The 25,726-nt window shown below is 47.6% G+C and overlaps 1 protein-coding gene across 1 annotated transcript in view; it reads right to left on the bottom strand.

Annotated features, from left to right (window-relative positions):
* SCARA5 (scavenger receptor class A member 5) overlaps positions 1 to 23,000 on the bottom strand; it is a 410,475-nt gene extending 387,475 nt beyond the window's left edge. Inside the window, exon 1 of the mRNA XM_073561962.1 lies at positions 22,796 to 23,000. The gene's annotated coding sequence lies outside the window, so the exon portion shown is untranslated. The remainder of the gene's footprint in view (positions 1 to 22,795) is intronic.
* Between the last annotated feature and the right edge of the window lie 2,726 nt (positions 23,001 to 25,726).

Below are 25,726 nucleotides of genomic sequence, written 5' to 3'. Positions count from 1 at the left end.
CCCGAGTGTCAGAGTCAATATCCTATACCCCAAGTGTCAGTGTCATTATCCAGGACCCCAAGTGTCAGTGTCATTATCCTGTACCCCAAGTGTCAGTGTCATAATCCTGTACCCCAAGTGTCAGTGTCATTATCCTGTTCCCCAAGTGTCAGTGTCATTATCCTGTATCTCGAGTGTCAGTGTCATTATCCTGTACCCCAAGTGTCAGCGTCATTATCCTGTACCCCAAGTGTCAGTGCCATTATCCTGTACCCCAAGTGTCAGTGTCATTATCCTGTTCCCCAAGTGTCAGTGTCATTATCCTGTATCTCGAGTGTCAGTGTCATTATCCTGTACCCCAAGTGTCAGCGTCATTATCCTGTACCCCAAGTATCAGTGTCATTATCCTGTACCCTGACTGTCGGTGTCATCATCCTGTGCCCCGAGTGTCAGTGTCATTATCCTGTACCCCAAGTGTCACTGTCATTATCCTGTACCCCAAGTGTCAGTGTCATTATCCTGTACCCCGAGTGTCAGAGTCAATATCCTATACCCCAAGTGTCAGTGTCATTATCCTGTACCCCAAGTGTCAGTGTCATAATCCTGTACCCCAAGTGTCAGTGTCATTATCCTGTTCCCCAAGTGTCAGTGTCATTATCCTGTATCTCGAGTGTCAGTGTCATTATCTTGTACCCCAAGTGTCAGCGTCATTATCCTGTACCCCAAGTGTCAGTGTCATTATCCTGTACCCCGAGTGTCAGTGTCATTATCCTGTACCCCGAGTGTCAGTGTCATTATCCTGTACCCCAAGTGTCAGTGTCATTATCCTGTACCCCGAGTGTCAGTGTCATTATCCTGTACCCCAAGTGTCAGCGTCATTATCCTGTACCCCGAGTGTCAGTGTCATTATCCTGTACCCCAAGTGTCAGTGTCATTATCCTGTACCCCGAGTGTCAGTGTCACTATCCTGTACCCCGAGTGTCAGTGTCATTATCCTATACCCCAAGTGTCAGTGTCATTATCCTGTACCCCGAGTGTCAGTGTCATTATCCTGTACGCCAAGTGTCACTGTCATTATCCTGTACCCCGAGTGTCAGTGTCATTATCCTGTACCCCGACTGTCAGTGTCATTATCCTGTACGCCAAGTGTCACTGTCATTATCCTGTACCCCGAGTGTCAGTGTCATTATCCTGTACCCCAAGTGTCACTGTCATTATCCTGTACCCCAAGTGTCAGTGTCATTATCCTGTACCCCGAGTGTCAGTCAATATCCTATACCCCAAGTGTCAGTGTCATTATCCTGTACCCCAAGTGTCAGTGTCATAATCCTGTACCCCAAGTGTCAGTGTCATTATCCTGTACCCCGAGTGTCAGTGTCATTATCCTGTACCCCAAGTGTCAGTGTCATTATCCTGTACCCAGAGTGTCAGTTTCATTATCCTGTACCCCGAGTGTCAGTGTCACTATCCTGTACCCCGAGTGTCAGTGTCATTATCCTATACCCCAAGTGTCAGTGTCATTATGCTGTACCCCGAGTGTCAGTGTCATTATCCTGTACGCCAAGTGTCACTGTCATTATCCTGTACCCCGAGTGTCAGTGTCATTATCCTGTACCCCGAGTGTCAGTGTCATTATCCTGTACGCCAAGTGTCACTGTCATTATCCTGTACCCCGAGTGTCAGTGTCATTATCCTGTACCCCGACTGTCAGTGTCATTATCCTGTACCCCAAGTGACAGTGTCATTATCCTGTACCCCAAGTGTCAGTGTCATTATCCTGTACCCCAAGTGTCAGTGTTATTATCCTTAATCCCAAGTGTCAGTGTCATCATCCTGTAACCCGAGTGTCAGTGTCATTATCCTGTACCCTGAGTGTCAGTGTCGTTATCCTGAACCCCGAGTGTCAGTGTCATTATCCTGTAACCCAAGTGTCAGCGTCATTATCCTGTACCCCAAGTGTTAGTGTCATTATCCTGTACCCCGAGTGTCAGTGTCATTATCCTGTACCCCAAGTGTTAGTGTCATTATCCTGTACCCCAAGTGTCAGTGTCATTATCCTGTAACCCAAGTGTCAGCGTCATTATCCTGTACCCCAAGTGTTAGTGTCATTATCCTGTACCCCAAGTGTTAGTGTCATTATCCTGTACCCCAAGTGTCACTGTCATTATCCTGTACCCCGAGTGTCAGTGCCATTATCCTGTACCCTGACTGTCAGTGTCATTATCCTGTACCCCAAGTGTCAGTGTCATTATCCTGTAACCCAAGTGTCAGTGTCAATATCCTGTACCCCAAGTGTCAGTGTCATTATCCTGTACCCCAAGTATCAGTGTCATTATCCTGTACCCCGACTGTCGGTGTCATCATCCTGTGCCCCGAGTGTCAGTGTCATTATCCTGTACCCCAAGTGTCACTGTCATTATCCTGTACCCTGAGTGTCAGAGTCATTATCCTGTACCCCAAGTGTCAGTGTCATTATCCTGTACCCTGAGTGTCAGAGTCAATATCCTATACCCCAAGTGTCAGTGTCATTATCCAGGACCCCAAGTGTCAGTGTCAGTATCCTGTACCCCAAGTGTCAGTGTCAAAATCCTGTACCCCAAGTGTCAGTGTCATTATCCTGTTCCCCAAGTGTCAGTGTCATTATCCTGTATCTTGAGTGTCAGTGTCATTATCCTGTACCCCAAGTGTCAGCGTCATTATCCTGTACCCCAAGTGTCAGTGTCATTATCCTGTACCCCGAGTGTCAGTGTCATTATCCTGTACCTCGAGTGTCAGTGTCATTATCCTGTACCCCAAGTGTCAGTGTCATTATCCTGTACCCAGAGTGTCAGTTTCATTATCCTGTACCCCGAGTGTCAGTGTCACTATCCTGTACCCCGAGTGTCAGAGTCATTATCCTATACCCCAAGTGTCAGTGTCATTATCCTGTACCCCGAGTGTCAGTGTCATTATCCTGTACCTCAAGTGTCAGCGTCGTTATCCTGTACCCCAGTTTCGTGTCATTATCCTGTACCCCCAGTGTCAGTGTCATTATCCTGTACCCCAAATGTTAGTGTCATCATCCTGTACCCCAAGTGTCATTGTCATTATCCTGTACCCCAAGTCTCAGTGTCATTATCCTGTACCCCGAGTGTCAGTGTCATTATCCTGTACCCCGAGTGTCAGTGTCATAATACTGTATCTCGAGTGTCAGCGTCATTATCCTGTACCCCAAGTGTCAGTGTCATTATCCTGAATCTTGAGTGTCAGTGTCATTATCCTGTACCCCAAGTGTCAATATCATTGTCCTTTACCCCGAGTGTCAGTGTCATCATCCTGTACCCCAAGAGTCACTGTCATTATCCAGGACCCCGAGTATCAGTGTCATTATCCTGTACCCCCAGTGTCAGTGTCATTATCCTGTACCCCAAGTGTCAGTGTCATTATCCTGTACCCCAAGTGTCAGCGTCGTAATCCTGTACCCCCAGTGTCAGTGTCATTATCCTGTACCCTAAGTGTCAGTGTCATTATCCTGTACCCTAAGTGTCAGTTTCATTATCCTGTACCCCGAGTGTCACTGTCATGATCCTGTACCCCGAGTGTCAGTGTCATTATCCTGTACCCCAAGTATCAGCGTCGTAATCCTGTACCCCCAGTGTCAGTGTCATTATCCTGCACCCTAAGTGTCATTGTCATGATCCTGTACCCCGAGTGTCAGTTTCATTATCCTGTACCCCGAGTATCAGTGTCATTATCCTGTACCCCGACTGTCAGTGTCATTATCCTGTACCCCGAGTGTCAGCGTTGTAATCCTGTACCCCCAGTGTCAGTGTCATTATCCTGTACCCCGAGTGTCAGTGTCACTATCCTGTACCCCGAGTGTCAGTGTCATTATCCTGTACCCCGAGTGTCAGTGTCATTATCCTGCACCCCGAGTGTCAGCGTCATTATCCTGTACCCTGAGTGTCAGTGTCATTATATTGTACCCGACTGTCAGCATCATTATCCTGTACCCCGAGTGTCAGTGTCATTATCCTGTACCCCAAGTGTCAGTGTCATTATCCTGTACCCCAAGTGTCAGTGTCATTATATTGTACCCGACTGTCAGCATCATTATCCTGTACCCCGAGTGTCAGTGTCATTATCCTGTACCCCAAGTGTCAGCGTCATTATCCTGTACCCCGAGTGTCAGTGTCATTATCCTGTACCCCGAGTGTCAGTGTCATTATCCTGCACCCCGAGTGTCAGCGTCATTATCCTGTACCCTGAGTGTCAGTGCCATTATATTGTACCCGACTGTCAGCATCATTATCCTGTACCCCGAGTGTCAGTGTCATTACCTGTACCCCGAGTGTCAGTGTCATTATCCTGTACCCCAAGTGTCAGTGTCATTATTTTGTACCCAACTGTCAGTGTCATTATCCTGTACACCAAGTGTCAGTGTCATTTTCCTGTACCCCAAGTGTCAGTGTCATTATCCTGTACCCCGAGTGTCAGTGTCATTATCCTGTACCCCAAGTGTCAGTGTCATTATTTTGTACCCAACTGTCAGTGTCATTATCCTGTACCCCAAGTGTCAGTGTCATCATCCTGTACCCCAAGTGTCAGTGTCATTATCCTGTACCCCAAGTGTCAGTGTCATTATCCTGTACCCCGAGTGTCAGTGTCATTATCCAGGACCCCAAGTGTCAGTGTCATTATCCTATACCCCAAGTGTCAGCATCATTATCCTGTACCCCAAGTGTCAGTGTCATTATCCTGTACCCCAAGTGTCAGTGTCATTATTTTGTACCCAACTGTCAGTGTCATTATCCTGTACCCCGAGTGTCAGTGTCATTATCCTGTACCCCAAGTGTCAGTGTCATTATCCTGTACCCCAAGTGTCAGTGTCATTATCCTATACCCCAAGAGTCAGTGTCATTATCCTGTACCCCGAGTGTCAGCATCATTATCCTGTACCCCAAGTGTCAGTGTCATTATCCTGTACCCCAAGTGTCAGTGTCATTATCCTATACCCCAAGTGTCAGTGTCATTATCCTGTACCCCCTAGTGTCAGTGTCATTATCCTGTACCCCGAGTGTCAGTGTCATTATCCTGTACCCCAAGTGTCAGTGTCATTATCCTGTACCCCGAGTGTCAGTGTCATTATCCTGTACCCCAAGTGTCAGCATCATTATCCTGTACTCCAAGTGTCAGCATCATTATCCTGTACCCCAAGTGTCAGTGTCATTATTTTGTACCCAACTGTCAGTGTCATTATCCTGTACCCCGAGTGTCAGTGTCATTATCCTGTACCCCAAGTGTCAGTGTCATTATCCTGTACCCCAAGTGTCAGCATCATTATCCTGTACCCCAAGTGTCAGTGTCATTATCCTGTACCCCGAGTGTCAGCATCATTATCCTGTACCCCAAGTGTCAGTGTCATTATCCTGTACCCCAAGTGTCAGTGTCATTATCCTATACCCCAAGTGTCAGTGTCATTATCCTGTACCCCCTAGTGTCAGTGTCATTATCCTGTACCCCGAGTGTCAGTGTCATTATCCTGTACCCCAAGTGTCAGTGTCATTATCCTGTACCCCGAGTGTCAGTGTCATTATCCTGTACCCCAAGTGTCAGCATCATTATCCTGTACTCCAAGTGTCAGTGTCATTATCCTGTACCCCGAGTGTCAGTGTCATTATCCTGTACCCCGAGTGTCAGTGTCATTATCCTGTACCCCGAGTGTCAGTGTCATCAGCCTGTACCCCGAGTATCAGTGTCATTATCCTGTACCCCGAGTGTCAGTGTCATTATCCTGTACCCCAAGGGTCAGTGTAATTATCCTGTACCCCAAGTGTTAGTGTCATTATCCTGTACCCCAAGTGTCAGCATCGTTATCCTGTACCCTAAGTGTCAGTGTCATTATCCTGTAACCCAAGTGTCAGTGTCATTATCCTGTACCCCAAGTGTTAGTGTCATTATCCTGTACCCCAAGTGTCAGCATCGTTATCCTGTACCCTAAGTGTCAGTGTCATTATCCTGTAACCCAAGTGTCAGTGTCATTATCCTGTACCCCAAGTGTCAGTGTCATTATCCTTAATCCCAAGTGTCAGTGTCATTATCCTGTACCCCAAGTGTCAGTGTCATTATATTGTACCCGACTGTCAGCATCATTATCCTGTACCCCGAGTGTCATTGTCATTATCCTGTACCCCAAGTGTCAGTGTCATTATCCTGTACCCCGAGTGTCAGTGTCATTATCCAGGACCCCAAGTGTCAGTGTCATTATCCTGTACCCCGAGTGTCAGTGTCATTATCCTGTACCCCAAGTGTCAGCATCATTATCCTGTACCCCAAGTGTCAGTGTCATTATCCTGTACCCCGAGTGTCAGCATCATTATCCTGTACCCCAAGTGTCAGTGTCATTATCCTATACCCCAAGTGTCAGTGTCATTATCCTGTACCCCAAGTGTCAGTGTCATTATCCTGTACCCTGAGTGTCAGTGTCATTATCCTGTACCCCAAGTGTCAGCATTATTATCCTGTACCCCAAGTGTCTGTGTCATTATCCTGTACCCCAAGTGTCAGTGTCATTATCCTGTACCCCGAGTGTCAGTGTCATTATCCTGTACCCCGAGTGTCAGTGTCATGATCCTGTACCCCGAGTATCAGTGTCATTATCCTGTACCCCGAGTGTCAGTGTCATTATCCTGTACCCCAAGTGTCAGTGTCATTATCCTGTACCCCAAGTGTTAGTGTGATTATCCTGTACCCCAAGTGTCAGCATCGTTATCCTGTACCCCAAGTGTCAGAGTCATTATCCTGTACCCCAAGTGTCAGTGTCATTATCCTGTACCCCAAGTGTCAGTGTCATTATCCTTAATCCCAAGTGTCAGTGTCATTATCCTGTACCCCGAGTGTCAGTGTCATCATCCTGTACCCCGAGTGTCAGTGTCATTATCCTATACCCCAAGTGTCAGTGTCATTATCCTGTACCCCGAGTGTCAGTGTCATTATCCTGTACCCCAAGTGTCAGTGTCATTATCCTGTACCCCAAGTGTTAGTGTGATTATCCTGTACCCCAAGTGTCAGCATCGTTATCCTGTACCCCAAGTGTCAGTGTCATTATCCTGTACCCCAAGTGTCAGTGTCATTATCCTGTACCCCAAGAGTCAGTGTCATTATCCTTAATCCCAAGTGTCAGTGTCATTATCCTGTACCCCGAGTGTCAGTGTCATCATCCTGTACCCCGAGTGTCAGTGTCATTATCCTATACCCCAAGTGTCAGTGTCATTATCCTGTACCCCAAGTGTCAGCGTCATTATCCTGTACTCCAAGTGTCAGTGTCATTATCCTGTACCTCGAGTGTCAGTGTCATCATCCTGTACCCCGAGTGTCAGTGTCATTATCCTGTACCCTGAGTGTCAGTGTCGTTATCCTGAACCCCGAGTGTCAGTGTCATTATCCTGTAACCCAAGTGTCAGCGTCATTATCCTGTACCCCCAGTGTCAGTGTCATTATCCTGTACCCCAAGTGTTAGTGTCATTATCCTGTACCCCGAGTGTCAGTGTCATTATCCTGTAACCCGAGTGTCAGTGACATTATCCTGTACCCCAAGTGTCACTGTCATTATCCTGTACCCCGAGTGTCAGTGTCATTATCCTGTACCCCGAGTGTCAGTGTCATTATCCTGTACCCCAAGTGTCACTGTCATTATCCTGTACCCCGAGTGTCAGTGTCATTATCCTGTACCCCAAGTGTCAGTGTCATTATCCTGTACCCCAAGTGTCAGTGTCATTATCCTGTACCCCAAGTGTCAGTGTCATCATCCTTTACCCCGAGTGTCAGTGTCATTATCCTATACCCCAAGTGTCACTGTCATTATCCTATACCCCAAGTGTCAGTGTCATTATCCTATACCCCAAGTGTCAGTGTCATTATCCTGTACCCCAAGTGTCAGCGTCATTATCCTGTACTCCAAGTGTCAGTGTCATTATCCTGTACCTCGAGTGTCAGTGTCATCATCCTGTACCCCGAGTGTCAGTGTCATTATCCTGTACCCTGAGTGTCAGTGTCGTTATCCTGAACCCCGAGTGTCAGTGTCATTATCCTGTAACCCAAGTGTCAGCGTCATTATCCTGTACCCCCAGTGTCAGTGTCATTATCCTGTACCCCAAGTGTTAGTGTCATTATCCTGTACCCCGAGTGTCAGTGTCATTATCCTGTAACCCGAGTGTCAGTGACATTATCCTGTACCCCAAGTGTCACTGTCATTATCCTGTACCCCGAGTGTCAGTGTCATTATCCTGTACCCCGAGTGTCAGTGTCATTATCCTGTACCCCAAGTGTCACTGTCATTATCCTGTACCCCGAGTGTCAGTGTCATTATCCTGTACCCCAAGTGTCAGTGTCATTATCCTGTACCCCAAGTGTCAGTGTCATTATCCTGTACCCCAAGTGTCAGTGTCATCATCCTTTACCCCGAGTGTCAGTGTCATTATCCTGTACCCCAAGTGTCACTGTCATTATCCTGTACCCCGAGTGTCAGTGTCATTATCCTGTACCCCAAGTGTCAGTGTCATTATCCTGTTCCCCAAGTGTCAGTGTCATAATCCTGTACCCCGAGTGTCAGTGTCATCATCCTTTACCCCGAGTGTCAGTGTCATTATCCTATACCCCAAGTGTCAGTTTCATTATCCTGTACCCTGAGTGTCAGTGTCGTTATCCTGAACCCCGAGTGTTAGTGTCATTATCCTGTACCCCGAGTGTCAGTGTCATTATCCTGTAACCCGAGTGTCAGTGACATTATCCTGTACCCCAAGTGTCACTGTCATTATCCTGTACCCCGAGTGTCAGTGTCATTATCCTGTACCCCGAGTGTCAGTGTCATTATCCTGTACCCCAAGTGTCACTGTCATTATCCTGTACCCCGAGTGTCAGTGTCATTATCCTGTACCCCAAGTGTCAGTGTCATTATCCTGTACCCCAAGTGTCAGTGTCATTATCCTGTACCCCAAGTGTCAGCATCATTATCCTGTACCCCGAGTGTCAGTGTCATTATCCTGTACCCCGACTGTCAGTGTCATTATCCTGTACCCCAAGTGTCAGTGTCATTATCCTGTACCCCAAGTGTCAGTGTCATTATCCTGTAACCCAAGTGTCAGTGTCAATATCCTGTACCCCAAGTGTCAGTGTCATTATCCTGTACCCCAAGTGTCAGTGTCATTATCCTGTACCCCGAGTGTCAGAGTCAATATCCTGTACCCCGAGTGTCAGTGTCATTATCCAGGACCCCAAGTGTCAGTGTCATTATCCTGTATCTCGAGTGTCAGTGTCATTATCCTGTACCCCAAGTGTCAGCGTCATTATCCTGTACCCCGAGTGTCAGTGTCATTATCCTGTACCCCAAGTGTCAGTGTCATTATCCTGTACCCAGAGTGTCAGTTTCATTATCCTGTACCCCGAGTGTCAGTGTCATTATCCTGTACCCCGAGTGTCAGTGTCATTATCCTGTACCCCGAGTGTCAGTGTCATTATCCTGTACCCCAAGTGTCAGAGTCATTATCCTGTACCCAGAGTGTCAGTTTCATTATCCTGTACCCCGAGTGTCAGTGTCATTATACTGTACCCCAAGTGTCACTGTCATTATCCTGTACCCCGAGTGTCAGTGTCATTATCCTGTACCCCGAGTGTCAGTGTCATTATCCTGTACCCCAAGTGTCAGTGTCATTATCCTGTACCCCGAGTGTCAGTGTCATTATCCTGTACCCCAAGTGTCAGCGTCATTATCCTGTACCCCGAGTGTCAGTGTCATTATCCTGTACCCCAAGTGTCAGTGTCATTATCCTGTACCCAGAGTGTCAGTTTCATTATCCTGTACCCCGAGTGTCAGTGTCACTATCCTGTACCCCGAGTGTCAGTGTCATTGTCCTATACCCCAAGTGTCAGTGTCATTATCCTGTACCCCGAGTGTCAGTGTCATTATCCTGTACCCCAAGTGTCACTGTCATTATCCTGTACCCCGAGTGTCAGTGTCATTATCCTGTACCCCGACTGTCAGTGTCATTATCCTGTACCCCAAGTGTCAGTGTCATTATCCTGTATCTCGAGTGTCAGTGTCATTATCCTGTACCCCAAGTGTCAGTGTCATTATCCTATACCCCAAGTGTCAGTGTCATTATCCTGTACCCCGAGTGTCAGTGTCATTATCCTGTACCCCAAGTGTCACTGTCATTATCCTGTACCCCAAGTGTCAGTGTCATTATCCTGTACCCCGACTGTCAGTGTCATTATCCTGTACCCCAAGTGTCAGTGTCATTATCCTGTACCCCAAGTGTCAGTGTCATTATCCTGTACCCCGAGTGTCAGTGTCATTATCCTGTAACCCAAGTGTCAGTGACATTATCCTGTACCCCAAGTGTCACTGTCATTATCCTGTACCCCGAGTGTCAGTGCCATTATCCTGTACCCCGACTGTCAGTGTCATTATCCTGTACCCCAAGTGTCAGTGTCATTATACTGTACCCCAAGTGTCACTGTCATTATCCTGTACCCCGAGTGTCAGTGTCATTATCCTGTACCCCGAGTGTCAGTGTCATTATCCTGTACCCCAAGTGTCAGTGTCATTATCCTGTACCCCGAGTGTCAGTGTCATTATCCTGTACCCCAAGTGTCAGCGTCATTATCCTGTACCCCGAGTGTCAGTGTCATTATCCTGTACCCCAAGTGTCAGTGTCATTATCCTGTACCCAGAGTGTCAGTTTCATTATCCTGTACCCCGAGTGTCAGTGTCACTATCCTGTACCCCGAGTGTCAGTGTCATTGTCCTATACCCCAAGTGTCAGTGTCATTATCCTGTACCCCGAGTGTCACTGTCATTATCCTGTACCCCAAGTGTCAGTGTCATTATCCTGTACCCCGAGTGTCAGCGTCATTATCCTGTACCCCGAGTGTCAGTGTCATTATCCTGTACCCCAAGTGTCAGTGTCATTATCCTGTACCCAGAGTGTCAGTTTCATTATCCTGTACCCCGAGTGTCAGTGTCATTATCCTGTACCCCGAGTGTCAGTGTCATTATCCTGTACCCCGAGTGTCAGTGTCATTATCCTGTACCCCAAGTGTCAGAGTCATTATCCTGTACCCAGAGTGTCAGTTTCATTATCCTGTACCCCGAGTGTCAGTGTCATTATACTGTACCCCAAGTGTCACTGTCATTATCCTGTACCCCGAGTGTCAGTGTCATTATCCTGTACCCCGAGTGTCAGTGTCATTATCCTGTACCCCAAGTGTCAGTGTCATTATCCTGTACCCCGAGTGTCAGTGTCATTATCCTGTACCCCAAGTGTCAGCGTCATTATCCTGTACCCCGAGTGTCAGTGTCATTATCCTGTACCCCAAGTGTCAGTGTCATTATCCTGTACCCAGAGTGTCAGTTTCATTATCCTGTACCCCGAGTGTCAGTGTCACTATCCTGTACCCCGAGTGTCAGTGTCATTGTCCTATACCCCAAGTGTCAGTGTCATTATCCTGTACCCCGAGCGTCAGTGTCATTATCCTGTACCCCAAGTGTCACTGTCATTATCCTGTACCCCGAGTGTCAGTGTCATTATCCTGTACCCCGACTGTCAGTGTCATTATCCTGTACCCCAAGTGTCAGTGTCATTATCCTGTATCTCGAGTGTCAGTGTCATTATCCTGTACCCCAAGTGTCAGTGTCATTATCCTATACCCCAAGTGTCAGTGTCATTATCCTGTACCCCGAGTGTCAGTGTCATTATCCTGTACCCCAAGTGTCACTGTCATTATCCTGTACCCCAAGTGTCAGTGTCATTATCCTGTACCCCGACTGTCAGTGTCATTATCCTGTACCCCAAGTGTCAGTGTCATTATCCTGTACCCCAAGTGTCAGTGTCATTATCCTGTACCCCGAGTGTCAGTGTCATTATCCTGTAACCCAAGTGTCAGTGACATTATCCTGTACCCCAAGTGTCACTGTCATTATCCTGTACCCCGAGTGTCAGTGCCATTATCCTGTACCCCGACTGTCAGTGTCATTATCCTGTACCCCAAGTGTCAGTGTCATTATACTGTACCCCAAGTGTCACTGTCATTATCCTGTACCCCGAGTGTCAGTGTCATTATCCTGTACCCCGAGTGTCAGTGTCATTATCCTGTACCCCAAGTGTCAGTGTCATTATCCTGTACCCCGAGTGTCAGTGTCATTATCCTGTACCCCAAGTGTCAGCGTCATTATCCTGTACCCCGAGTGTCAGTGTCATTATCCTGTACCCCAAGTGTCAGTGTCATTATCCTGTACCCAGAGTGTCAGTTTCATTATCCTGTACCCCGAGTGTCAGTGTCACTATCCTGTACCCCGAGTGTCAGTGTCATTGTCCTATACCCCAAGTGTCAGTGTCATTATCCTGTACCCCAAGTGTCACTGTCATTATCCTGTACCCCAAGTGTCAGTGTCATTATCCTGTACCCCGAGTGTCAGAGTCAATATCCTATACCCCAAGTGTCAGTGTCATTATCCAGGACCCCAAGTGTCAGTGTCATTATCCTGTACCCCAAGTGTCAGTGTCATAATCCTGTACCCCAAGTGTCAGTGTCATTATCCTGTTCCCCAAGTGTCAGTGTCATTATCCTGTATCTCGAGTGTCAGTGTCATTATCCTGTACCCCAAGTGTCAGCGTCATTATCCTGTACCCCAAGTGTCAGTGCCATTATCCTGTACCCCAAGTGTCAGTGTCATTATCCTGTTCCCCAAGTGTCAGTGTCATTATCCTGTATCTCGAGTGTCAGTGTCATTATCCTGTACCCCAAGTGTCAGCGTCATTATCCTGTACCCCAAGTATCAGTGTCATTATCCTGTACCCTGACTGTCGGTGTCATCATCCTGTGCCCCGAGTGTCAGTGTCATTATCCTGTACCCCAAGTGTCACTGTCATTATCCTGTACCCCAAGTGTCAGTGTCATTATCCTGTACCCCGAGTGTCAGAGTCAATATCCTATACCCCAAGTGTCAGTGTCATTATCCTGTACCCCAAGTGTCAGTGTCATAATCCTGTACCCCAAGTGTCAGTGTCATTATCCTGTTCCCCAAGTGTCAGTGTCATTATCCTGTATCTCGAGTGTCAGTGTCATTATCTTGTACCCCAAGTGTCAGCGTCATTATCCTGTACCCCAAGTGTCAGTGTCATTATCCTGTACCCCGAGTGTCAGTGTCATTATCCTGTACCCCGAGTGTCAGTGTCATTATCCTGTACCCCAAGTGTCAGTGTCATTATCCTGTACCCCGAGTGTCAGTGTCATTATCCTGTACCCCAAGTGTCAGCGTCATTATCCTGTACCCCGAGTGTCAGTGTCATTATCCTGTACCCCAAGTGTCAGTGTCATTATCCTGTACCCCGAGTGTCAGTGTCACTATCCTGTACCCCGAGTGTCAGTGTCATTATCCTATACCCCAAGTGTCAGTGTCATTATCCTGTACCCCGAGTGTCAGTGTCATTATCCTGTACGCCAAGTGTCACTGTCATTATCCTGTACCCCGAGTGTCAGTGTCATTATCCTGTACCCCGACTGTCAGTGTCATTATCCTGTACGCCAAGTGTCACTGTCATTATCCTGTACCCCGAGTGTCAGTGTCATTATCCTGTACCCCAAGTGTCACTGTCATTATCCTGTACCCCAAGTGTCAGTGTCATTATCCTGTACCCCAAGTGTCAGTGTCATTATCCTGTACGCCAAGTGTCACTGTCATTATCCTGTACCCCGAGTGTCAGAGTCAATATCCTATACCCCAAGTGTCAGTGTCATTATCCTGTACCCCAAGTGTCAGTGTCATAATCCTGTACCCCAAGTGTCAGTGTCATTATCCTGTACCCCAAGTGTCAGCGTCATTATCCTGTACCCCGAGTGTCAGTGTCATTATCCTGTACCCCAAGTGTCAGTGTCATTATCCTGTACCCAGAGTGTCAGTTTCATTATCCTGTACCCCGAGTGTCAGTGTCACTATCCTGTACCCCGAGTGTCAGTGTCATTATCCTATACCCCAAGTGTCAGTGTCATTATGCTGTACCCCGAGTGTCAGTGTCATTATCCTGTACGCCAAGTGTCACTGTCATTATCCTGTACCCCGAGTGTCAGTGTCATTATCCTGTACCCCGAGTGTCAGTGTCATTATCCTGTACGCCAAGTGTCACTGTCATTATCCTGTACCCCGAGTGTCAGTGTCATTATCCTGTACCCCGACTGTCAGTGTCATTATCCTGTACCCCAAGTGACAGTGTCATTATCCTGTACCCCAAGTGTCAGTGTCATTATCCTGTACCCCAAGTGTCAGTGTTATTATCCTTAATCCCAAGTGTCAGTGTCATCATCCTGTAACCCGAGTGTCAGTGTCATTATCCTGTACCCTGAGTGTCAGTGTCGTTATCCTGAACCCCGAGTGTCAGTGTCATTATCCTGTAACCCAAGTGTCAGCGTCATTATCCTGTACCCCAAGTGTTAGTGTCATTATCCTGTACCCCGAGTGTCAGTGTCATTATCCTGTACCCCAAGTGTTAGTGTCATTATCCTGTACCCCAAGTGTCAGTGTCATTATCCTGTAACCCAAGTGTCAGCGTCATTATCCTGTACCCCAAGTGTTAGTGTCATTATCCTGTACCCCAAGTGTTAGTGTCATTATCCTGTACCCCAAGTGTCACTGTCATTATCCTGTACCCCGAGTGTCAGTGCCATTATCCTGTACCCTGACTGTCAGTGTCATTATCCTGTACCCCAAGTGTCAGTGTCATTATCCTGTAACCCAAGTGTCAGTGTCAATATCCTGTACCCCAAGTGTCAGTGTCATTATCCTGTACCCCAAGTATCAGTGTCATTATCCTGTACCCCGACTGTCGGTGTCATCATCCTGTGCCCCGAGTGTCAGTGTCATTATCCTGTACCCCAAGTGTCACTGTCATTATCCTGTACCCTGAGTGTCAGAGTCATTATCCTGTACCCCAAGTGTCAGTGTCATTATCCTGTACCCTGAGTGTCAGAGTCAATATCCTATACCCCAAGTGTCAGTGTCATTATCCAGGACCCCAAGTGTCAGTGTCAGTATCCTGTACCCCAAGTGTCAGTGTCAAAATCCTGTACCCCAAGTGTCAGTGTCATTATCCTGTTCCCCAAGTGTCAGTGTCATTATCCTGTATCTTGAGTGTCAGTGTCATTATCCTGTACCCCAAGTGTCAGCGTCATTATCCTGTACCCCAAGTGTCAGTGTCATTATCCTGTACCCCGAGTGTCAGTGTCATTATCCTGTACCTCGAGTGTCAGTGTCATTATCCTGTACCCCAAGTGTCAGTGTCATTATCCTGTACCCAGAGTGTCAGTTTCATTATCCTGTACCCCGAGTGTCAGTGTCACTATCCTGTACCCCGAATGTCAGTGTCATTATCCTATACCCCAAGTGTCAGTGTCATTATCCTGTACCCCGAGTGTCAGTGTCATTATCCTGTACCTCAAGTGTCAGCGTCGTTATCCTGTACCCCAGTTTCGTGTCATTATCCTGTACCCCCAGTGTCAGTGTCATTATCCTGTACCCCAAATGTTAGTGTCATCATCCTGTACCCCAAGTGTCATTGTCATTATCCTGTACCCCAAGTCTCAGTGTCATTATCCTGTACCCCGAGTGTCAGTGTCATTATCCTGTACCCCGAGTGTCAGTGTCATAATACTGTATCTCGAGTGTCAGCGTCATTATCCTGTACCCCAAGTGTCAGTGTCATTATCCTGAATCTTGAGTGTCAGTGTCATTATCCTGTACCCCAAGTGTCAATATCATTGTCCTTTACCCCGAGTGTCAGTGTCATCATCCTGTACCCCAAGAGTCACTGTCATTATCCAGGACCCCGAGTATCAGTGTCATTATCCTGTACCCCCAGTGTCAGTGTCATTATCCTGTACCCCAAGTGTCAGTGTCATTATCCTGTACCCCAAGTGTCAGCGTCGTAATCCTGTACCCCCAGTGTCAGTGTCATTATCCTGTACCCTAAGTGTCAGTGTCATTATCCTGTACCCTAAGTGTCAGTTTCATTATCCTGTACCCCGAGTGTCACTGTCATGATCCTGTACCCCGAGTGTCAGTGTCATTATCCTGTACCCCAAGTATCAGCGTCGTAATCCTGTACCCCCAGTGTCAGTGTCATTATCCTGCACCCTAAGTGTCATTGTCATGATCCTGTACCCCGAGTGTCAGTTTCATTATCCTGTACCCCGAGTATCAGTGTCATTATCCTGTACCCCGACTGTCAGTGTCATTATCCTGTACCCCGAGTGTCAGCGTTGTAATCCTGTACCCCCAGTGTCAGTGTCATTATCCTGTACCCCGAGTGTCAGTGTCACTATCCTGTACCCCGAGTGTCAGTGTCATTATCCTGTACCCCGAGTGTCAGTGTCATTATCCTGTACCCCGAGTGTCAGTGTCATTATCCTGTACCCCAAGTGTCAGCGTCGTTATCCTGTACCCCAGTTTCGTGTCATTATCCTGTACCCCGAGTGTTAGTGTCATTATCCTGTACCCCGAGTGTCACTGTCTTTATCCTGTACCCCAAATGTTAGTGTCATCATCCTGTACCCCAAGTGTCATTGTCATTATCCTGTACCCCAAGTCTCAGTGTCATTATCCTGTACACTGAGTGTCAGTGTCATTATCCTGTACCCCGAGTGTCAGTGTCATTATCCTGTACCGAGTGTCAGTGTCATTATCCTGTACCCCAAGAGTCACTGTCATTATCCATGGCCCCGAGTATCAGTGTCATTATCCTGTACCCCCAGTGTCAGTGTCATTATCCTGTACCCCGAGTGTCAGTGTTAGTATCCTGTACCCCAAGTGTCAGAGTCATTATCCTGTACCCCAAGTGTCAGTGTCATTATCCTGTACCCCGAGTGTCACTTTCATTATCCTGTACCCCGAGTGTCAGTGTCATTATCCTGTACCCCGAGTGTCAGTGTCATTATCCTGTACCCCAAGTGTCAGTGTCATTATCCTGTACCCCAGTGTCAGTGTCATTATCCTGTACCCCGAGTGTCAGCGTCGTAATCCTGTACCCCCAGTGTCAGTGTCATTATCCTGTACCCCGAGTGTCAGTGTCACTATCCTGTACCCCGAGTGTCAGTGTCATTATCCTGTACCCCGAGTGTCAGTGTCATTATCCTGTACTCCGAGTGTCAGTGTCATTATCCTGTACCCCAAGTGTCAGCGTCGTTATCCTGTACCCCAGTTTCGTGTCATTATCCTGTACCCCGAGTGTTAGTGTCATTATCCTGTACCCCGAGTGTCACTGTCATTATCCTGTACCCCAAATGTTAGTGTCATCATCCTGTACCCCAAGTGTCATTGTCATTATCCTGTACCCCAAGTCTCAGTGTCATTATCCTGTACCCCGAGTGTCAGTGTCATTATCCTGTACCCCAAGAGTCACTGTCATTATCCAGGGCCCCGAGTATCAGTGTCATTATCCTGTACCCCCAGTGTCAGTGTCATTATCCTGTACCCCGAGTGTCAGTGTTAGTATCCTGTACCCCAAGTGTCAGAGTCATTATCCTGTATCTCGAGTGTCAGTGTCATTATCCTGTACCCCGAGTGTCAGTGTCATTATCCTGTACCCCGAGTGTCACTGTCATTATCCTGTACCCCAAGTGTCAGTGTCATTATCCTGTACCCTGAGTGTCAGAGTCAATATCCTATACCCCAAGTGTCAGTGTCATTATCCTGTACCCCGAGTGTCAGTGTCATTATCCTGTACCCCAAGTGTCACTGTCATTATCCTGTACCCCAAGTGTCAGTGTCATTATCCTGTACCCCGAGTGTCAGAGTCAATATCCTATACCCCAAGTGTCAGTGTCATTATCCAGGACCCCAAGTGTCAGTGTCATTATCCTGTACCCCAAGTGTCAGTGTCATAATCCTGTACCCCAAGTGTCAGTGTCATTATCCTGTTCCCCAAGTGTCAGTGTCATTATCCTGTACCCCGAGTGTCAGTGTCATTATCCTGTACCCCGAGTGTCAGCATCATTATCCTGTACCCCGAGTGTCAGTGTCATTATCCTGTACCCCAAGTGTCAGTGTCATTATCCTGTACCCCAGTGTCAGTGTCATTATCCTGTACCCCAAGTGTCAGCGTCATTATCCTGTACCCCCAGTGTCAGCGTCATTATCCTGTACCCCGAGTGTCAGTGTCATTATCCTGTACCCTGAGTGTCAGTGTCATTATCCTGTACCCCGAGTGTCAGTGTCGTTATCCTGAACCCCGAGTGTCAGTGTCATTATCCTGTACCCCGAGTGTCAGTGTCATTATCCTGTACCCCGAGTGTCAGTATCCTGTACCCCAAGTGTCAGTGTCATTATCCTGTACCCCGAGTGTCAGTGTCATTATCCTGTACCCCGAGTGTCAATGTCATTATCCTGTACCCCGAGTGTCAGTGTCATTATCCTGTACCCCAAGTGTCAGTGTCATTATCCTGTACCCCGAGTGTCAGTGTCATTATCCTGTACCCCGAGTGTCAGTGTCATTATCCTGTACCCCGAGTGTCAGTGTCATTATCCTGTACCCCGAGTGTCAGTGTCATTATCCTGTACCCCAAGTGTCAGTGTCATTATCCTGTACCCCGAGTGTCAGTGTCATTATCCTGTACCCCAAGTGTCAGTGTCATTATCCTGTACCCCGAGTGTCAGTGTCATTATCCTGTACCCCAAGTGTCAGTGTCATTATCCTGTACCCCGAGTGTCAGCGTCATTATCCTGTACCCCGAGTGTCAGTGTCATTATCCTGTACCCCGAGTGTCAGTGTCATTATCCTGTACCCCAAGTGTCAGTGTCATTATCCTGTACCCCAAGTGTCAGTGTCATTATCCTGTACCCCGAGTGTCAGTGTCATTATCCTGTACCCCCAGTGTCAGTGTCATTATCCTGTACCCCAAGTGTCAGTGTCATTATCCTGTACCCCGAGTGTCAGTGTCATTATCCTGTACCCCGAGTGTCAGTGTCATTATCCTGTACCCCGAGTGTCAGTGTCATTATCCTGTACCCCGAGTGTCAGTGTCATTATCCTGTACCCCAAGTGTCAGTGTCATTATCCTGTACCCCCAGTGTCAGCGTCATTATCCTGTACCCCGAGTGTCAGTGTCATTATCCTGTACCCCAAGTGTCAGTGTCGTTATCCTGTACCCCAGTTTCGTGTCATTATCCTGTACCCCGAGTGTTAGTGTCATTATCCTGTACCCCGAGTGTCACTGTCTTTATCCTGTACCCCAAATGTTAGTGTCATCATCCTGTACCCCAAGTGTCATTGTCATTATCCTGTACCCCAAGTCTCAGTGTCATTATCCTAAACACTGAGCGTCAGTGTCATTATCCTGTACCCCGAGTGTCAGTGTCATTATCCTGTACCGAGTGTCAGTGTCATTATCCTGTACCCTAAGAGTCACTGTCATTATCCATGGCCCCGAGTATCAGTGTCATTATCCTGTACCCCCAGTGTCAGTGTCATTATCCTGTACCCCGAGTGTCAGTGTTAGTATCCTGTACCCCAAGTGTCAGAGTCATTATCCTGTACCCCAAGTGTCAGTGTCATTATCCTGTACCCCGAGTGTCACTTTCATTATCCTGTACCCCGAGTGTCAGTGTCATTATCCTGTACCCCAAGTGTCAGTGTCATTATCCTGTACCCCAGTGTCAGTGTCATTATCCTGTACCCCGAGTGTCAGCGTCGTAATCCTGTACCCCCAGTGTCAGTGTCATTATCCTGTACCCCGAGTGTCAGTGTCACTATCCTGTACCCCGAGTGTCAGTGTCATTATCCTGTACCCCGAGTGTCAGTGTCATTATCCTGTACTCCGAGTGTCAGTGTCATTATCCTGTACCCCAAGTGTCAGCGTCGTTATCCTGTACCCCAGTTTCGTGTCATTATCCTGTACCCCGAGTGTTAGTGTCATTATCCTGTACCCCGAGTGTCACTGTCATTATCCTGTACCCCAAATGTTAGTGTCATCATCCTGTACCCCAAGTGTCATTGTCATTATCCTGTACCCCAAGTCTCAGTGTCATTATCCTGTACCCCGAGTGTCAGTGTCATTATCCTGTACCGAGTGTCAGTGTCATTATCCTGTACCCCAAGAGTCACTGTCATTATCCTGTACCCCAAATGTTAGTGTCATCATCCTGTACCCCAAGTGTCATTGTCATTATCCAGGGCCCCGAGTATCAGTGTCATTATCCTGTACCCCCAGTGTCAGTGTCATTATCCTGTACCCCGAGTGTCAGTGTTAGTATCCTGTACCCCAAGTGTCAGAGTCATTATCCTGTATCTCGAGTGTCAGTGTCATTATCCTGTACCCCGAGTGTCAGTGTCATTATCCTGTACCCCGTGTGTCACTTTCATTATCCTGTACCCCGAGTGTCAGTGTCATTATCCTGTACCCCGAGTGTCAGCATCATTATCCTGTACCCCGAGTGTCAGTGTCATTATCCTGTACCCCAAGTGTCAGTGTCATTATCCTGTACCCCAGTGTCAGTGTCATTATCCTGTACCCCAAGTGTCAGCGTCATTATCCTGTACCCCCAGTGTCAGCGTCATTATCCTGTACCCCGAGTGTCAGTGTCATTATCCTGTACCCTGAGTGTCAGTGTCATTATCCTGTACCCCGAGTGTCAGTGTCGTTATCCTGAACCCCGAGTGTCAGTGTCATTATCCTGTACCCCGAGTGTCAGTGTCATTATCCTGTACCCCGAGTGTCAGTGTCATTATCCTGTACCCCGAGTGTCAGTGTCATTATCCTGTACCCCGAGTGTCAGTGTCATTATCCTGTACCCCAAGTGTCAGTGTCATTATCCTGTACCCCGAGTGTCAGTGTCATTATCCTGTACCCCGAGTGTCAGTGTCATTATCCTGTACCCCGAGTGTCAGTGTCATTATCCTTTACCCCGAGTGTCAGTGTCATTATCCTGTACCCCAAGTGTCAGTGTCATTATCCTGTACCCCGAGTGTCAGTGTCATTATCCTGTACCCCAAGTGTCAGTGTCATTATCCTGTACCCCGAGTGTCAGTGTCATTATCCTGTACCCCAAGTGTCAGTGTCATTATCCTGTACCCCGAGTGTCAGCGTCATTATCCTGTACCCCGAGTGTCAGTGTCATTATCCTGTACCCCGAGTGTCAGTGTCATTATCCTGTACCCCAAGTGTCAGTGTCATTATCCTGTACCCCAAGTGTCAGTGTCATTATCCTGTACCCCGAGTGTCAGTGTCATTATCCTGTACCCCCAGTGTCAGTGTCATTATCCTGTACCCCAAGTGTCAGTGTCATTATCCTGTACCCCGAGTGTCAATGTCATTATCCTGTACCCCGAGTGTCAGTGTCATTATCCTGTACCCCGAGTGTCAGTGTCATTATCCTGTACCCCGAGTGTCAGTGTCATTATCCTGTACCCCAAGTGTCAGTGTCATTATCCTGTACCCCCAGTGTCAGCGTCATTATCCTGTACCCCGAGTGTCAGTGTCATTATCCTGTACCCCGAGTGTCAGTGTCATTATCCTGTACCCCAAGTGTCAGTGTAATTATCCTGTACCCCGAGTGTCAGTGTCATTATCCTGTACCCCAAGTGTCAGTGTCATTATCCTGTACCCCGAGTGTCAGTGTCATTATCCTGTACCCCAAGTGTCAGTGTCATTATCCTGTACCCCGAGTGTCAGCGTCATTATCCTGTACCCCGAGTGTCAGTGTCATTATCCTGTACCCCGAGTGTCAGTGTCATTATCCTGTACCCCAAGTGTCAGTGTCATTATCCTGTACCCCCAGTGTCAGTGTCATTATCCTGTACCCCAAGTGTCAGTGTCATTATCCTGTACCCCGAGTGTCAATGTCATTATCCTGTACCCCGAGTGTCAGTGTCATTATCCTGTACCCCGAGTGTCAGTGTCATTATCCTGTACCCCAAGTGTCAGTGTCATTATCCTGTACCCCGAGTGTCAGCGTCATTATCCTGTACCCCGAGTGTCAGTGTCATTATCCTGTACCCCAAGTGTCAGTGTCATTATCCTGTACCCCGAGTGTCAGTGTCATTATCCTGTACCCCCAGTGTCAGTGTCATTATCCTGTACCCCAAGTGTCAGTGTCATTATCCTGTACCCCGAGTGTCAATGTCATTATCCTGTACCCCGAGTGTCAGTGTCATTATCCTGTACCCCGAGTGTCAGTGTCATTATCCTGTACCCCGAGTGTCAGTGTCATTATCCTGTACCCCAAGTGTCAGTGTCATTATCCTGTACCCCCAGTGTCAGCGTCATTATCCTGTACCCCGAGTGTCAGTGTCATTATCCTGTACCCCGAGTGTCAGTGTCATTATCCTGTACCCCAAGTGTCAGTGTAATTATCCTGTCACATCTTGGTTCTTATCCACTCCAGATTGAGATATTGTAACAAACCCCCAGCTGTGAGGATTATCTGGTAGATCCTGGTAATGAGAATGTTTTCATTCTCTGACAGTGAGCAGAAGTCTTGAAAATGATTATAACAAATACAAGTCTAATATCCAGTAGAAAGTTACAGAATATTTATGTATCGATGATTAAGATTGATATAATCTGGAGGAGCCTTATTAGCTTCTGGGTAGCGGAGGCGAGATCGTCCCGCAGCTGTATGGAGCGCAGCCGGCACCTGCTCACATGATGACAGGTCGTATTACAGCGCTCGCTCCGCTGCAGCACCATGACAGGTCCACCGCATGCCATAGATCCCCATCATCCACTCCAGGTCCACCGCATGCCATAGATCCCCATCATCCACTGCAGGTCCACCGCATGCATTGCTCACCTGCAGATGTGATCCCAGGTCGCTGCTCCCTGTATAGTCTTATATGGGGTCCCAGGCTGCAGTCCGGGGGGCTGGTGATCCTCAGCAGATGCCTTTACCCTAATCTCCTCTGCTACTCTTCTGACAAACTTTCTGACTGCTGGAATTTGTAAGAAGTTGAGTTTTGCGGTCACCTTGTTTTGCAGAAGGGTGAAAAAAAGGGAGTTTATTTCTTGTTTGACAGATCGCACAATGAAACCTCCCCCTTAAACAAAAAAAAAAGGCTTGTATTGATGAGTCCTTAAAATGTGCAGATCCAGAAATCATATGTTCAACTTCAGAGCAAAGTTCATGGAGATCTGTCCCATCTGGCCAGGAGGACACTGCCCTCTAGTGGGACTTTTCTATTACAGCAGGGAAAGTTTAGATTAAAGTCAGGTCTGAAGAGAAGGTAAAGCTCACTTCATTTCTTGGTCTCCATCAGACCACTGAAAGACCCGGTGTTATTTGCCTATGAGACGTTAGCAGAAGTTTCTGTACGTCCTGTAACCTTCTCGACCTTTCTATCATAGCTGCAATACTTTGCTTGTCCTGACTCCTTTCTATCATAGCTGCAATGCTCTGCTTGTCCTGACTCCTTTCTATCATAGCTGTGATGTTCTGTGTCCAGACACATTTCTATCATAGCTGTGATGCTCTGCTTGTCCTGACTCCTTTATATCATAGCTGCGATGCTCTACGTGTCCTGACCCCTTTATATCATAGCTGCGATGCTCTGTGCGTCCTGACTCCTTTCTATCATAGCTGCGATGCTCTGTGCGTCCTGACTCCTTTCTAACATAGCTGCGATGCTCTTCGTGTTTTGACCCCTTTCTATCGTAGCTGTGATGCTCTGTGCATCCTGACTCCTTTCTATTATAGCTGCGATGCTCTGCGTGTCCAGACCCCTTTCTATCATAGCTGCGATGCTCTGTGTGTCCTGACACGTTTCTATTATAGCTGCGATGCTCTGGTGGGGGTGTCTGCCTTTTGATCTTGCTGAGGGAGGGAAATAGCTCTTGTCTTCCACCTGGATGGGATCCCAGGGTTGTGCTCTCTGGTCTAGGCTACTGGAGAGCAGGGAAAGCCAGCAGAAAACCATGACTGCACTATCTGCCCCAGGGACACGAAAATCTCATACGGGTCACAGTGAAGGCAGAGCAGAGAGCCCTGAAAGCCGAAAGACCTAGAAGATAGAAGCTAGAATTAGTGATGGAGGTTCCGAGGCTTGAAATCAAAAATATCATGTAGGTAAACCCTGCCATGAGCAGGGGTCCCATGGAGATAATCGCCATGTTTGGCTGCAGGGTCATAGGAAAACTGAGTGACTTTGAAGATGGCGGAAAGACCTTATAGTGGCTTTGGGAGGAACTGCTTGGTGCCCTGATAAAGATGGAGTCAGCCACCACCAAGAAGTAGAAGCCGAAGCTCAGAGTCTAGGTACAGAGACTGAGGAATGAGATCAGGACTCTTGAGGAGTGGAGGGCCAGCCTTTTGGGGGGTGTAGTGGGCCATTCAGATAAAAACTGCTCAAACTTCAAAGTTCTCTGAGATGGCATATGAACCAAGGGTTGTGGAGAAAGAAGAGGGTGGAAAACCAGCAGAGAAACCAGCATCTGGGAGTCTCCCTCCATAGCACATTTTGCTGCCATCTTCTTCCAATGAACATGATGCTGAGGAGAGCGATAGTCCTGATGGGGAATTTATGGCTCAGATCCACCAGCTCAAGTCTCTGATGAAGCTGGGGGACCTCTGTTTTGGAGATGACTTGATTGAGGATGTTAATGGAGGGAGGAAAAAGTGGGAGCTGAGGAAAACAATGGAGGAGGTGAGAGAGGTCTTTGTTCCCCACCCTTTGCACTCTGGGTTGGCTGAACAGTTACCCCAGAATGTGGCTCCCATTAATCTCATTAGTTTGGCTGTAAAGTGACATGTCCAGCTTGGTCACAGGGCTGAACAGATAGAAGGGCGCCCAAACCCAGGGCTCTGGTGCTGTTGGCTGTTCCCCCGTGTGTGTAGAAGTAATACAACATTGGATGCGCCCAATGCATCTCCGATGCTACCATCTGTGCAGCGCCATGGTGGGTCTGTCAATCACTGTAGATGGACGAGTGGTGGATCCGGATAGATCGGAAAGGCCTGGAAGCCTTCCAAGATGGAAGAGGTGGAAAGCTGTATGGTCCTTTCTATCGGCCATCTTAGGGGCTGCTTGTAGAAATGTCTTCACTGCATGGGAAGTGGTTGAGTGCCTTCTAAATATGGATTTCAGGACACCTGACATATACACCCTGATACATCACTATTACTCCCCAATCTTCAACATCCGTTTTGTTCTCCAGAGGGCCTAGCCTCTTTTGATCTAACTATGAGTTTGTAAATGAGCAGTCTCGCTATCGATACTTCCCAGTACAAACAGTGTCTTGTCAGAATGAGGTGAAAAAAGTCAGCGCTTTGAACTTTAATGCAAGCCACTTTTATGTATGGACACACTTACATAGCTAAGTCACTATGAATCAGTGATGAAGGTCCCAAAAAAAAACAGGATGAGTTTACTATCAGGTTGAGAGCATGGAATTTCATGATAATGTTGAAACGTTTGGGCAGTTCTGTCACCCACATTCCTTCATCAGCATTTCTGGGACTTTTAGCAGGGATGGAAGCTCTGCCACAGATGTGGTGAACCCACACATTTCAGCGCCAACTGACGTGTGCAAAAGTAAGGTTTATGTGAGTAATAATACATCTCACTGTGGAGAGATTAGGTGTCACCCATGTGGTGACCAGGGCACCCATTCAGTCACTGCTCTTGCATTTTTGCCAATGCTGTTGTGAGAGCGATGGGAGTGAGCCAAGAGGTTTCTTCGACTGAGGTTATTGATGGCAATGGTAAAGAGTTTGAGGGACTGAGGAAGA

This window comes from Dendrobates tinctorius, unplaced genomic scaffold (genome assembly GCF_039654945.1).
Source record: "Dendrobates tinctorius isolate UK_male_01 unplaced genomic scaffold, ASM3965494v1 ptg000332l, whole genome shotgun sequence".
Lineage (NCBI taxonomy): Eukaryota > Metazoa > Chordata > Amphibia > Anura > Dendrobatidae > Dendrobates > Dendrobates tinctorius.
Note: the sequence above shows the minus strand (reverse complement) of the source record. Positions and strands in the feature narration are given on the sequence as shown.